At 46.2% G+C, this 15,716-nt stretch overlaps 1 long non-coding RNA gene across 1 annotated transcript; it reads left to right on the top strand.

Annotated features, from left to right (window-relative positions):
• Positions 1-2,549: 2,549 nt before the first annotated feature.
• Positions 2,550-12,754, top strand: LOC112942905. Its single transcript, XR_003248481.1, has 3 exons — positions 2,550-2,609; positions 7,374-7,509; positions 12,728-12,754. It is a non-coding gene; the product is annotated as an uncharacterized LOC112942905 (long non-coding RNA).
• Positions 12,755-15,716: the final 2,962 nt, after the last annotated feature.

Here is a 15,716-nt window from a genome sequence, read left to right as displayed (position 1 = left end):
TGAGCTGAAACAAAAGATAGGAGGTGGAGGCAGAAAAGAGGCCGAGGAGGTTCCTTCCCTATTTCGTTTCCTTTTTCCTCAGGCAAAACCTGCATTGAAAGAGCTGACCTCTCAGATATACAGTAATTACAGGGTGCTCTCCTTAGTGATGTTAAATAGCTTCCTTTAGTGTGTCTGTTTGGTCTTGAAATGTGAATTCCCTTTCTTTCGTGGGTGTAAGTGTAAACAAGAGGATTAGCATGGCTTCAGTAGGGTTGTGCTGAAGTGACTGCAAGTTGAAAGGGCTTCTTGAGCATCCACAGAAGGCTCTGTGTGCTGCAGGATCTCTCTTCTCCCTGTATGCCCAAGGTGCTCCTTGTTTGCGAGGCCAGCCGGGACTCCAGAAATGCTCTCCCAATAGTGGATCTGTGAGCCCTGCTCGACATGAGCTACTGCCCTGTGAGCTGGGTGAGAAGGGAGAGGAAGAGTGTCCCTCGAGACCTGCTCTTCCCCTCAGTGCGCCCCAGGTCTCACCAAACCTAACATTAGGGCAGCCTCTATTTGCCCGTGCGGTTTTCAATCAGGCCTTTGCTAAACCAGAACCTGCAGAGCTGTGGTTTTGTCAGGAAAGTTTCAAGAACTCGTAAGACGCGACCATCATCTCGCCCAGACCGTCCTGAGCTGCGTGGGCTTTTCCTGGCTTTTCCCATTGTGGCGGGAAGGGGGTTATTCGTTTCCTTTGTAAATGGCATCCTTCCTCCTCCCGCTTTTGAATGACGATGTCTTCACGCAGAACCTCACCCGGCACCGAGCACGGCACACGGACAGCTTGGCCACTTTGAACTGCTTTGACAGCAGTGAATTCTGCCTGACTGATAATGAATCCATGGGACACAGCTGGGGAGGTGAGTCATATGGTAATTTCTTCTCCAGGTTTTCCTTGGTGTATTAAAAGCTGTGATCTTTCAGGAAAACCTCTTATTTTTTTAATTTTTTTTTAAGCTACTTCCCGAGGCAGGCGCTGCTTTGGAACGGCACCCACGGCGTTGTCCCAACGCAGCGCTCCGTTGGCATCCCGCTATTGTGCGAATATTTTGGGGGCCTCCTTCGCCGCAAAGAGGTTTCATTGCGGGCGGCACGCTGTTACCCACACGTGGTGCTCTGGAGCTTCGGAGCGCGCACGGGACGCACAACAGCAGCGAGTCAGCGGCGCCCTCGCCGGCGCAGGCGCTCCGACGGCCGCGCCGCTAATCTTTGGAGACAGCCTACAGCTCCAGCGGTGCTCGCGACCTGCTCCGCGGTCTGCCTCGCTTAGCTGCTTCGTTGGCTCGGCTCTGCCCGTCTTCTAATCATGTTGGCACAGTCACTTTGATTAAGAGCGACACGTAACTCGCAGGTCTCTGGGCTTGCACCGACCTCAATAAAGTTCTGTGCCTGGTTTTTTTTTTCGTTTTCAAATTTCCCCAACTTCTTGAGGGCACGAGGAATGTTTTGTGCAGCTCAGTGCCCCGTGCTGCTCAAGGGAAGGGGCTTCAGAGGAGGTGCTGTGTCCTGGAGGTTGAGCCATCCGTTCAAACCTACATGCCTTGCAAACCATGGGTGTTTGTGATCCTCTGTGTGTATTAACTTTGTGCTTGATGAGACGCGAGAGCGGGCCCATCAATGTGACTTTAATTATAAAGCTGTGGCTCACTTTCACCTAGTACTTCCGCAGTCTGTTTTTGAGAGGCACTCAGAAAGCAGTCTTGATCTTATTTCATTTTCTTCTGGCTTTTGAGGGAGAGGAGAACCTCCCTTTCTAGTCAGATGACCAATTTTACAGGTCCTTTAGCAAAATAGGTGCAAGCTTAAATATCATTATTTTCCAAACCATAAGAAACAGAAGTTCCTGAAGGATCAGGGCTGATAGCTGGCTTGGGGAATCTGAAGGGATATAAAACCCATGTGGTGGGGCGGGTCATCCCTTTGCAACTTGGCCTTTGACCATCCTTCCGGGTCTTCTCTGGGATTTTCTAGAGAAATAGGATATTTTCATTGGACATCAGCTACTGCCGAGCACTCCTTGAGCACCAGCTCTATTGGTCTGTTGAAAACAAGGATGACTTTGGAAACCTCGCTGCTCATTCAGACCAGCATTTAACTTAGATGCTGTGAAGGAGAAAATGTGCAGTGCTGACACTCAGAAAAGGATGGGAGACTGGAGAAGAGGTTAAAGAGAGTGCCCATCCATCTAAGGACTTTCCAAATGCCTTTGCTTGTGTCAAAAGTATTGTTAGAAGAGAAGAGAGTTCGTGGGTCCTATGGCTGTTAAGTTTAAGGTGGTTTCCAGGGCATATTTGTATCTTCACTCACTGAAACTCAAAGCTTGTTTCTAGGATCCAACTTAGTATGTTGAGCTGAGCTCTGCTTTCTCCATAGGGCAGCCAGGCCAGGCGCTCACTTCGAGAGAGGCATCCTCACAATTTGAGAACTTCTCAGCCTCCGATATTGTGACCTTTGTGGCCAGGAGTTCAGCTGCACCCCAGCACAAGCCTTTTGGAGATGGTGGTGGACGGCGTCGTGAGCAGAGGAATTGACAATACTGCAGAAAAACCGAAGCCCTGGACAGCGTGCTTGGCTGCAAACCTCATGTGAGAAAGCCTGGCTCCCTCGCAGTGGCTGGCAGTGCTCCCACCGAGTCCAACCAGGCCAGGATTTTGCCCTATATATTTATTCTAATTAATGAAACGCTCAGTCATTGTGGTATCCGCGCGCGGAGATGTGGTGTTCAGTTACAAACAGGCATTTTAACGGAGCGATGCCACGTCTGCCCGTGTATTATACTTGGAGATTAGGGAACACGAGCTTTGCTTGCGTGCGCTTCCCCCGTTGTAATTCCTCCTCGTGGTCCGTGCTGCTGGGCACAGAAGGGCTCCACACTGGGGCAAATCAGAAAGATTAGGCAAGGTAGTAAGTAGCTCCAAATTATTAGAGTTTTTGTTGGGATGCCAGTAACTACCTCAATTTCACTGTCAACCCCAAAGGAATTAATTAATTCCTCAGGGTTTAGCAAATCAGTGCAAAAAAAGAATTCTAATCTTGGGCTTTTTTTTCCCCTCTTCTTTAAAAACCAAATTCCCCCCAAATAACTATAGGTGGGTACCTTTCAGTAACTCATACGGCGCTGTACGCTCTCCATTCTGATGCTTCATGACAATAACGTGTTGCAAGAGAAAGCTGATTGAGTTCAAGTGAAATCTATCCCAGGGAACGAATATTCAGAGCAGCTGGTTCCATTTATATGTTTTATTTCTGAAGCTCGTGAGCGTTCCAGCGAGAGATGGTATAATTGCTTTAAATCAAATTATGAAACACTATACTTTTTATTCTAAAATGCACTTTTCTGGCGTTCCCTTCTGCAGCGTATCACCCGCAGGTAATGCAGGGTGAGGCTGGAGGCTGAAAAATGTCATGTACTCCACTGCTACATGTCCTTGTTGTGGAAAAACTACGGGTTTTCACCCAAATGTGGCAATTCTTATACAGTGGCAGCACGATGTGAAGCCTGAGGCCCCTCCGTGGTGCCGCTGCCCCCCGACTTGGCTAGCGTAGCCCCTGGAACTACTGGAACCTGGACTTTTTGGCTCTTTTTGTGGCACGCAGGGAGCCGGGGCTGCCTGTGGCCCGTGCCCCTGGCTGCGAGGCGCTGCGGGAGGTGATACTGGGGAGCAGTCGCTCCTAGAGATCCGCTGCTTCCTCCGGGGGTGACTGCGGCTCCCTGAACGCAGCGAGTCCTTGTGGAACACCCTGGCAACAGGTTTGTGCTTATTTGCACGTGATTTCCGCTTCGTTCGTTTCCAAGTGCCTAAAACGAGGCTCCAGAGCACCCAAAGCCTGGCCTAAGGTGAGGCTCTTTTTAGATTTTCTCCTCTGTGTTTTCTTTCTGCTCCAGCAACAACTTCTCTGAATTTTCTCATGTTGCGTTTGAAGCAGAGCACCTGCAAAACCTGCTGGGATCCATCCAGGAACTTTTTTTAGTTTCCTTGTAGGATTAGCTTGGTCCCTGTGTTAGTGCCAGTGTCCCCATGTCTCCTTAGAGGCCTCTTGATGATGCTGGAGAAAACTTATCTCCTAGCTGGGGGAGATCTCGGCTCCTGTCTTCGCTCCATGCTTGTTTGGTGGCTCTTGCAAAGAGGATTCTTGTTGGTTAACGGTGACATTTAGGCTTAGATTTGCTTGCGAATGGGTGGAGAGAGCACCAGTTTACTTGGAAAAGGTCACTGGAAGGATGTGAATAATCTTTCCTCCGCGCTGCTTACACCAGCACTGGATTTGAACCTGTTTCCAGCTCAATATCCTATTACCAGTACTCGGAGCTATCTCACAAGGTCAGCAAAGTGGCATCGTAAATGAACCATAAAATGCATCGTACCCGTGGTTTAAAATACGAGCCCACAGCAGTTTGGTTAGTGATCAAAAAGTACTTGATGGGCCATCTCCATTTATTTCAGCTATTAAAAAATCATGCGCACGGCCCCTCTAAGTACTAATGCCATCAAATGTGGTCAACACAGACAGTTCAGCCTGCGAAAGCGAGCCAGAAAGGGCATTAAAATGCTTAGTCTATGACATACTTCCTTATTTTTTGTCATTTTGACATTTATGTGTTGTTGCGTTGCGCGTTTGGAGAAAGAAGACCCAGCTCCTGAAGCACACTGAGCTGAGATCTCCAGTTCCTAGCGCTGCCGCCGTCTGGTTTGCGTTTGATTCCAGTTGACCACCTGCATGCTGTTAACCTCTGGAAGGCTGCAGCGAGCACGGGCGTTGTTGTTGTTTGTTTAAAAATTTTGCAGCTCAAGGAAAATATTAGTAACCAGTTACTTAACCTTTGCTGTTTACTGATGTCACTGAACTTGCAGATGCGGCTTAGCTGGCCCGCGAAGAGGGGGAGTCATCTGGTGCCAGGAATCGTTTGCACTTATTCTGCAGACAGCGATAGGTTGAGCAATTAAAAGAACTTGCTTTTTGGTAAGCGTTCTTTGTCTGCTGGCCCTTTGTAGCGAGTGATCTCGGAGCTGAGGATGGACTGGGTTGGTCTGGGAAGGGGGATTTGCAGAGCTGCAAATCCCAGCCCCAGGGCTGCGCGGGACCGTGTGCAGGGCTCATGCAGGCAGTTCAAGGGAGTCAGGCCAACACACTCACACACTAACAGTCTCTGCCCAGGAAAATGGAAATTGCTGCAATTAGGCTTTTTTTTCCCTCCTTTTTTTCCCTAACATTAGGAACGGCTTCTTTGAAAGCATGAGGGATTTTAGTAAATGTGTGACATTCAGCCCAGGACGTGGCTTTGGAAAGGGAATTTAATTTTCAGGTGAAATACAGGAGCACTCAGTTTTACCACCATCTGCGAAAAGAGCACTTAGTTCAACCCCAAAATGTCCAGAAAAAGCAATAAAACTTTCTGCGACTCTACCCTTAACCTCAGTACTGTTTTAGGGGTTTTTGTTTGTCAGTGTGGGTGCCTGGGGGGATAGTGGGACATGAGGATTCAGGGGAGCTGCTCAAATAGATTAAACACCATTAGACCCCTCTGTAGTCATTGGCAGTGAATTAAAGTGAATTAGGGCTATTTTAATTCTCAATGAGCGAGTCCACGTGGGCTTAATATAGTTGTGTACAGAAACACACATTAAAATCACATCCTTAGTTAGCCTGGGTTGTTTGCTAAGTAGGCAGACCTAATGTGTACCTTTATTTATCAGTATATAGGGAGCTCACTTGACCCTTAGCGTGCACCATTGACAACCAAAGGGGCTGAATCAAAAATAACACCATTTTGGGCCAATATAAATATCCTGGGCCTGTGCTGTGTCCGGAGAAAAGGGCTGCTCCTGGATGGCTTTTAGCTCTTGGCACTGAAACCAGCACCGCTCGCTGCAATAAAGCCTGCAGCACTGATTTCATACACTATCAATTAGTACAGCATTCTGATGCCTAGGAATGCAATGCAATAGATAGGTGACACAGAAATATTATTAATGGATAGTTTACCACTTTCCTAACTGCGCCAACTTCATGAGAACGCTTTACATTCCTATCTGGAACAGCAATACTAGGGATTTATTAAAATGACGGAGTACTCGTCGTTAGCTGGAGTACCTAACTATATTGGAGACATAAAGTATTCCGCATCAAAGCGCGTAATCTACATTTTCCCTTTTCATCCTTAATTTGATTATGAACTATTGCTCTGCTTTGCCATAAAGCACCAAAGTTGTACATTTTGATGGTTTCTCAAATGCTGATTTTACTTTCTGCACAAATACTTCGTATCTTTGCAGCATAATTATTTAGCAGCCATTTCGGGTTAATTATTGTCATTAACAATATGAGTCCTGTGAGGGAATATCAATTAAAATATGCACAGCTGAACTTTCAAATGAGTAAATAATTTAGTTTTTGAAAATGACTGGAAACAGCAGGGTAACAGTCAAAAGGGGAACAATTATTTTAATGCTTATTTGACAAATGAGTAATTTTTACAGCAAATTAGTTTCTTATCACAGCACCCCTACTGGTAACAAGAGAGAAGCTGTTAACACGAGTTTTAAAAATAAAAGCTGCTAAGTTATGCATGCAAAGTTAAGGAAATCATTTGTATGAAGAAAAGGTGATTATGACACACATTGTTAGCTGAAGAATGTTGCCATGGGAATCTAATTAGGGATATAAATCACACAAAATTATGTGTGTATATAAGGCTGGATATATTAAAGCGATATGCACATCACTTTTGTTCCTTATTGTGCAAGTCTTGAAGATAAGCCTTTTCTTCTGGACCCCACTAAACAGTTTCAGGGAGCGAAAGTTAATAATTTGGTAGAAGTGCTTATTAAAAATAACAGGAAGCTAAGTTAAATGAGATAAGGAATTTCAGGTCTAAATATATGATGTTAATTCCTTCGCAATGACCAAAAAAAAAAAAAGGAAATAAAAAAAGAGTGTAGGAAAACTGTGCCAGATGGGTGTTTGTTATTCCTGGTTTGGGCAAGTTTTAACGTGCACCTTGACTCTTTAGTTATGTTGACCTGGGTTATTTATGCAAATATTCAACAAAAAAGGCAAAAAGTTTGTGGAGGAAGTTTATAGAAACCAATGTTTGTGTTACTGTGAGAGCACTGAAGGGTTTCCCGAGCTCTTCTATAGGAGTTGGGGTGGAAGAGGGATCTCAACAAAGCTGTCCTTTGTATTTGCCATCTTCTCACGTGCCTTTTCATTTCTGATTTTCTTTGTCCTGATTGCTCCCTGAAGGAGGGCACGGTGATGCTCATGGTTTCCCACTGCTACAGTTTGGAGTAAGTAGGTCGTTTATAGCAATATAGCGATCATTAATTCAGATTTTCTGATTGTTTCAGTGGTTCTGGATGCATCCGTGGAGCACCAAGCTGCATCGAGTGCTGCCAAGTTAGCGTCGCGCGTAAGAAACTTCCAGTGAAGCTGGCCAAATCCTTATGGATACTACAGCCTGCTGCCTCTGGGAGTGAAAATCAGGTAACGTGGCTGTCTTGTGTGTGACAGGGCCCTGGCGTGGTAAGGAACTGAAAAGCAAAGGAGGGGGAAAAAAACAAGGAAAGCTTTGTGGGTTTTTCCCTCTTTGCCTGATGCTGGGCGAAGCTGCGAGCAGGAGCTCGCGCAGAGCTGCAGCTCCGAGAAGGCAAGGCTGAGCCGTTCCTCATGGAAACTGGTGATCATGTCTCTCTCCAGCAGCTGGCCAAACGCAGAGCTCTCGGCTCAGCCCTTGCCAAGCGTTTTGCAGCCTGTTTTTCCTGGTGCACACTCGGATCCCACCGCTTGGCTCTGCGGTTTGCTGGGACCAAGCCTGGCTTTGCCCCCAGACCCGTGCGCAAGCCTGGGCATTGCAGGCGGGCACTGGCCTCTGCTCATAGCACAGGCTGCAGATTCCACACTGTCTCCCAGGAATGCCACTGGAATTGCAGTGTGGCTCTGGCAGCGAGCTTTCCTCACCGGGGTGCATCTCCCCTTTGCTTTTTTTCCCCATTGCACATTAAGACAAGAGGGGAAGAATGGCATAAAAAGTGAGAAACAGTAAAACGGAGTTTGGCGGAGACGGGAGAGGGGGCTGCTGAAAGCTGGAACCAAGGAATGGCCCTGAGCCAAGGAACGGCCTGCCTGATCTGTTCTTAAGGCTTTTATTTTTTCCATTTGCTTGGTAAACATCACTTCTTGCAGTAAAAGCTGCTGAGGAGAGTTGCACCTTTTTTCGGCATGCCCACTTCGTCTCCCCCACCACCTCAAGCCACTCTCCCAGCACTAATATTCCATAGGAAAAAAGGGTGATGTCATTTGAGTCAGGCCGTAATTTTCCAGCTGTTGGAAGAAGGCATGTTGTGGTGTTTATTTCGCTACTTATGAAGATTTGTGGCGTTGAGGGGAATTTTTTACTTCCAAGATCATTGTTAAAGTAATTGGAACTGATGGTGTGGGGCTCTGCGCCGTGGCCGGGGGCGGCAGGAGGGGACAGCGGTGGCGGAGGCTGCGTGCCCTGCGTGTTGGTAACGCTGCGCCTGGCACCAGATCCAGGGTTTTCCTGCATTATTTTTATGCTGAAAGGGAGAGAACCGTGAAAAGTGCAGCCTTTCTGCCCAGCTGAACCTTTGGGCTCTCCACTGCTGCCTTTGTCCTCCGTGGAGGCGTCCAGATCTCCTTAGGCAAAGGAGAGGGCAGGTAGCTGAGACCTCACATGCTCCCATGCGCTCGCTTTCCAACCCCATTCCTTATTTGTGGAAAGCAGGGCGGCTCCGACATGCCAAAATGTGGAGTGGGGCACCCGCAGCCCTTGAAGCGCCAGCCAAGCTCGCGCGCTCCGCAAGGCCTGGATGCAATCACCAGCAGAAGCCTTTGAGATGCTGCTGCTGCTGCTGCTGCTTATTTTTTCCCTGTGTGTGTCTATTAAAGCATCGCTGCCTTTTGGGAGCTCAGCTGGAAGAGGAAAACAGGCCTGGGAGAAATCACGGCGCTACGCGCGGGCAGGGGCTCCCGCGGGCGCCGCGGCGGCACAAGCCCGGCACGCAGGTTCTCCGCGAGCGGAGCGGGATGCGCACTGGGAAAGCTCCTGTCGGCTCCGTGCAGCTCTCCTTGCTCACCCCGCTCCGCTCCGAAGGGCAGGTTCCAGGATGGACCCGTCAGCGTCTCCTGCCCGGATCCGCAGCAGGATCCACAGGCTGGGCAGGAGCAGGGCTGAAGTTTGTCAGCATTGATTAGGTCTAGGAATTGAAGCAACCCCTTGAACTCGCCACATAAATACAGGCTCTTCAGCTTTTAACCCTGCTCCCCATTACCTCATCATATGCTACCCCAAAGGAAACGTATACTATAATGTATTCTTTGTCACCTATGGCCCACACCCCCGTGTAAACTCCGTTTGCAGTTCTCTTCCCATGCAGGCACATCACCCAACAGGCATTCCCCTGCTTAGTGCTTTAGTGCTTGGCAAATCCATTGGATTATCACAATTATAGTAACAGTGCAGGACAAAATAAATACTCCCCAAAGGACGTCTAGGAGGATTTTGCCATTTCTTGGTTGGTAAGAGATGATCCCTCAGCAGACACCAGGCTGGCCCTGTTTGCCTTTCTCTTATTTCATCTGTCTCAACAGAGCAGGAAAAATATATAACGTTTGGTCAACAGAAGAATGAGCAGCCTAGTATTATCTGTACTTTTTGCTTCGATCTACGGGGAAAGTTAGGAGTCAGGAGAGGAATCAGGGAACTTAGTGTTCAGCCAGCTTCAAAAGCTTTGGTGCCTGGCCAGGTTTGCAAGACTTAATTGTGCGTTTGCATGGAGTGTTGCAACGCCCTGGAGACTCCCGGGGCGTTCGCACGTGACCCCTTTGGGTGCTCAGACAGTCCTGCCAACGAATGCAGAGCTGTAATTGTGCTGGACGGTCTCCAGCAGTCCCGGTGCGGTGGCCTGGGGATCTCCTACCTGCCGGGTTGTCCAAGGGGAGACACGGAGGGTTGGACGTGGGGCCCGTGGTTTTACATGGGGTGCTGGGATCGGTTCCTGCTCACACGGTTGCAGGAGCGGGTCAGAGCTGGCCCTGCTGACCCTTCAGTGGTGCCATGAGGGAACACTGGCCGCTTATCCAAGCTCTTCTGCCTTTCCTTGTAAATATTTCCCTTCCAATCCCGGGGAGGTAAAACAGCTCTTCCCTTTCCCTTTGGAGACAGCACTGGTGTTTTTCCCCACCTTTAACTTTTTGGTCCAATTTGAGTCACTCAAGCTTGGGAACCTCTGGTGAGTTTGGGTGCGAATGGGACTCCGGTGCTACTGGCAACCCTTCTTTGGTGGGAGGAGGAGAGAGAAAAAGAAAGAGAAATAAGGCAAACATTGAATTTATGGATCTCCAGATGTCAGGGAAATGCACATAAAAGTGCAGATGCCTCATCGTCAGGCAGACTGTTCAAATGTATGCAAATGGGTGACAAGTTTATGTGAATGGGGCTGAAAAAAAAAAAAGGAAGAGAAAGCAAAGGGAAACAAGATGCTTAAACAATTGTGCGCTCAGTCTTGGGCATTACGTTTGGTAGAAGCCATGGCTGGGGTGACCCAAAGAAGGCCAAGGCCGTGGTGAGCATGGCCAGCTGGGCAGGCTTTGATTGATGCCACTCTTCTTTGACACACCATCCAAGTGACATAAATTTACACCTTCTAAGTTATGGGGCCTATTGATCAAACTTTTCCTTGCACAGCAGTATTTGGATTATTCTGCAAATCATCTTCATGGCTAGCTATAAGGGTCACCTATATTGTCCTCAGTGAGGATAGCATCGATGTATGGGGTTTAAGTGAGTGCAGCTGTACTTGCACATATATTTCACATATGAGCTTCTTGATTGTTTGGGGTAGCAAAACAATTCTCCGTCAACTGTGCTTCCAACTTGTGAATTAATTATATCTGTTTCCCTGTAAACTGTTCACGAGCAGCTGGTCTTCCTGGCATCTTTATTAGCATGCCAAGAAGCTTCTCCGAAGCATGAAATGCCAAAGGAAAAATCATCTTGCTGAGTCCTACCTGGGCTGGTTGGAATGAAGGGGGATCCGTCTTGCAGCCAGGTGAAGCACCTGGCTGTCAGTGGCCACAGTCTAAAGCAGCACCCTGTGTATTGGCCTGCTTTGCTTTCCATCCCTCTCTGCTCTCGGCCAGAAAACAATGTAAAATTATAGCTATAGGCAGCCGTAAGGTTAAGGAAAGCTGATACAGTCTGGATGATGTGTTGCTGAGCAGCTTGTGTGGCTCTCTGTCCAAAACGTGTGTATTTAAAAATGCTTCAAGCTGAACTAGCCTTTCTGGATCTCTTTGCTTATAATGCACGAGGGGTTCCTGAGTGGCAACTGCCATTAATGTTATTAAGCATTACTTGGCCGTGGTCCCCGTTTATCAGGGAAGGGAAAGAGCTGCCATGTATGCAAGTCCCGTGATGCAATGCTAGGGCCTTTTAAAAAGTTATTAAACAGGTAATAAAACTCTTTTACAAAATATACTTTGATTTGTACAGCCTTTAGAAAGGGCAGAGGAGAAAACACATCCTTACCCCCATTAAAACTCCAAATCTGATCCGTAGCAAAAATAAAGCCTTAATTTACCATATCTGGGTTTTACTGTACTGGAAAGGTGAGAAATACAATACAAGTTATACAGCTCACTTCTTACAAATACCAGCTTATATGAGTTAACGCTGGCAGTTAACATGGTAGGTTTTTCTCAGCAATAATCAAGCTACATCTGCAGAACTTATGGGTTGGGTTTTATAAAGTTCACAATTCAGAAATGTGTCTGTGCTAAAGGGCTTTGGCTCTGTAGCTCAGGGCAAGTTTTATATGCTGCAGTCTGTAACCATCTTTGTTTCTAGAGAAGTATATGCACGGAGCATGGATTAAAACGTTTTACTACGTGCCAGCTGGATTTTATTATCTGAATAGATTATATCCTAAACAGGTCAACTACCTCTGATTTAAGTGCATGCAGAATGGGAAACAGCATTTACTCATGCAGTGGGTTTATCATATGATCCTGCAGCTCTGCTTCACTCCCAACCAACAGCTAAATGGGAGAGTAGGGTGCAGGGTCTCCAAATGCAACAGCAAAACTAATACAAAACTTTACCTCCGTAGATGCCAAGGTTGGTATAAAGAAATACATCCCAGAGCCATTGCAGGGATGAGAACCCGGTGCGTTCTGAGCTGTTCACAAGGCTCTGAGTCTCTGAAGCTGTTGCCAGTAGAAATGAGCTGAGCTGTCTGGAATAGCTGGCCCGGGGTAGATGGGGAGTATTTGCTGGCTTGGGAGCCTGTTCCCCTCCACACGTGCCAGTTTACCAGAGCTACTTGAATGGAACTGGATCGGGTTTAATTAGTAAATCTGGAGAAAAGTAGTGAAAAGACAGGTTGGGCTCACTGACTGAGGCCATGGTCTGTATTTTAGGCATTTTACTAAAGGTAAGTTATGGTACCTAAGGAACAGCTGGACAATGTTCAGATTCATCTTGGCTGGCTCCAGCTGCTGATGTGCATGGGTGTTTTTCTTTATGGGTGTGTATGAGTGTATTGTGTGCATCGGTGATGATAAGGGAATATGCACTATATTCCCTCACATTTGAGTGACAAAATGTGAGCATATTTTTACAATTTAGCATTTTAACATGCCAAAGGGCTCTATTTATTTACTTATTCTCTCCTTTTTAAAGTAGGCACCTGAGCATTTTCCCTGTGTCCACCCTCAGTTCCCTATGAAGTTCCTCCTTGAGCATCGTTGCGAATTTTCAGTGCGTTCAGAAGGTCTTCAAAAGGTCAGTGTTGGCACAAAATCCCTCCTGCTTTACCTTTTAAAAAGTGGAATCTAGTAAGTAATGAAACCTCACGTATAAAGAAAAGGGAAACATTCTGCCATAGCAGCCCTATAGTGGAGGTAGGTGTAATGGTGTTCTTGTATTTTACCGTTATAAGATCATAACTTTGAAGATCTCCCTCTCAACAAGGAAGTGTAGAAGGAATTAATGAGAATAGGGTTGGAATATGGTTTAACTGCATACAGAAAACATGCAAGATGTTTCCTGACTCCCCACTTACCTCTGCAGACATTAATGTGCATGTGAACCTGAACACACAGAGAGCCAGGGCAGGAGCTATACAGACCAGGAAGACTCGGCCCCTCTACTGGGATGAAAAACACCATGTTAAGCGGTCTGTCTACCCCAGCTCTGCCCTTCTGCAGATTATTTTTTTGGACTGTGGTTTTGGTATGGAAAATGCAAAAAGTATGAGCTATTCAGAAATCAGAGGAGAAGCAACATGAGAATAAATAGCAGAATATCTGTGGAGGGAGGGAGAGCTGTCTGAATGGGGGAGAGAAAGGAGGGAGGTTGTTCACACTGCATCCTTGTTGTCCCAGTTAGCTGCTGCGTGTTTCGTGTCTCAGCGCTGCATTATTGTTTTCAAGGGGACCCAGCTGATTGCTGGATAGGCATGCAGCGGCTTCCCAGGGGAAGCGGAGGAAGCTTTTCACTGCCTCGCTCAAATCTCGCTTGAACAAAGCAGTGGAAAATACTCTGTAGGAAACAATCAGCCGCTGGCAGGGACTGGAAGAGGTTACATAATAGTGATCATATTTCTGTGACAATGAATGATTCTGTTTATATAATATTCATTTCTGGTCATGTATCCTAGACTTTGCTTATTTTGTCTCATCCTGAGATAATGCAACAGATAAATTCAGCTTACCATTTTGGCCTGTGTTTTCCAGAAAACAGCTAATCATTTTTTTAGCTGAGTTTGTGAATGTAACTATCACAATGCACACAAATTCCTGCTTCTCTTGAAGTCCTAATTCTTTTTTCCAGCATTTTTTAACAGATTGTAGTGCCTGCCTTTAAAATGAAGAAAGGAGAGGGCTGTGGGAATTACACCTGGTTCAGTCTAACCATGATGCTTAGAAAGGTACTAGAACAAATGATTAAGCAATCAGCGTGTAAGCACCATGCAGATAATAAGGTGATAAAAAACAGTCAACACAGGTTTGTCAAGAAAAGTCCTGTCCAACCCATCTAATTTCCTTCCTTTGCAGGGAAGCTGACTTAGTGCATGAGGAGATGCGACACTTAGATCTTGACTTAAGCCAGGCTTTTGACACTAACACGTTCTGTGCTTATATGTATACTGGAGAAATGTGGCCTAAATAAGAGGAGAAGGCCCCACTCTGAAAACCAGCCCTGAGAGAGCAAGTGTCATTGATGCCCTGCTCAAACAAGAATGAGTGAAGCCCAGTTCCAGTTGATATTTTCATTACTGACTTGGATGATGGACTAGAAAGTGGATGTTTAAAATTGATGGAGGATCCTAGGCTGGGCTGGCATGGAGGTTGTTCAGAAGGCAGGAGGAGCAGTGCAAGTGAGCTCAATATGCTGGAAAATCTGTTAGCAGTGTGAGGACACCGTTCACAAAAATGCAAAATGTTCTGTGTCGCAGAATCTGTACCTCTCTAAACACACAATGACTTAGCACCAGGAAAGAATAGGGAGTTTTAGTGGCTTGCAGATGGAACAGGAATAAAAAATGCAATAAAGTCATTAAAAGAGCAGTGCTTAGCCTGCAGTGCTAGCAGAGCTGTTGTATGTAAGACGTCCTCTGTTCAGAAGCCTGAAGCTGGAATCTTATGTCCAGTTGCTGGCCTCTTTTAAAGCTAATGCAGAAAAATTGGATGTAATCCATAATAGTAATAATAATAATAAAAAAAACCAAACCCTCCAAGATTTAGAACATATGAGCTGGACTGAAAGTTTGGAAGATTTGTGTGTATTTGTCTGGAAAGATGTAATTGAGGGGGGCCATGTGTCTTCTAGTCGACAAATGTTGCTAGGAAGAGGATGAAGATGTCACCACGTCCAGCAAGGTCGGGTAGGAGAGAACATACCATAATTTCACATGTGTAACTGGGAGCTTCTCTGTAAAACCAAGCTGAACTCGGAGAACATCAGTCTTTACACACTGAGGCAATGAGACATTTATTGTAAACCTACCCTGGTCAGCACGGAGCAGCTATATTTGATTTGAGGTGCGTGATGTGAAGATGCAGATGAGTTGAGGGTGGGGGTTTAGGAGCCAGGGTTGTCAAAGGGTTCAAGTTACCAAAAGTGTGGGCTCAAGATGTGAAAATAAATTCATGGATTTGGCTCCATAGCAGCAAAATAAGGCTTTTGGTGATTAGGGGGGAAGAAATATAACCATATATTTATATATAGTTTATATATATATATATATAAATAAGGATTGGTGAGCACTGAAAGAGCTTAATTTGAAAGAGCTTAAAAGACTCCCCTTTTATGTAGGTTTTAAGAAGTTTGACAGTCTCTCATGGCTGGAAGTAAACTTGGCACTGCTTTGGCCAAGAAGAGAGACTGGATGCCCTCTTAGGACTGCTTTTAGCCTGACATCTAGGACTCCTACAACGTGAAGTTTTGTAACAATATAATATTTCTTTTATACCCCTGCAAAAAGAAAAAAAAGCACAGAACTGACATAATCCAGGCAGTTTTGCTTTATGATGAGAGATGAAAATATAGCTATGGATTCATAAAAAAAAATAAATGCCTGACCTGACTTTAAATATAAATGAACGCAGGGATGATCGTATGCCGAGGAACGGTCCTGTGAAGCGAGCTAGCTCAGCGCCTCGGCGCT

The sequence above is a fragment of the Nothoprocta perdicaria genome, unplaced genomic scaffold (genome assembly GCF_003342845.1).
Source record: "Nothoprocta perdicaria isolate Ctin4 unplaced genomic scaffold, notPer1 scaffold_138, whole genome shotgun sequence".
Lineage (NCBI taxonomy): Eukaryota > Metazoa > Chordata > Aves > Tinamiformes > Tinamidae > Nothoprocta > Nothoprocta perdicaria.
The sequence above is the reverse complement of the archived record's forward strand: the minus strand, read 5'-3'. Positions and strand labels throughout refer to the sequence as shown.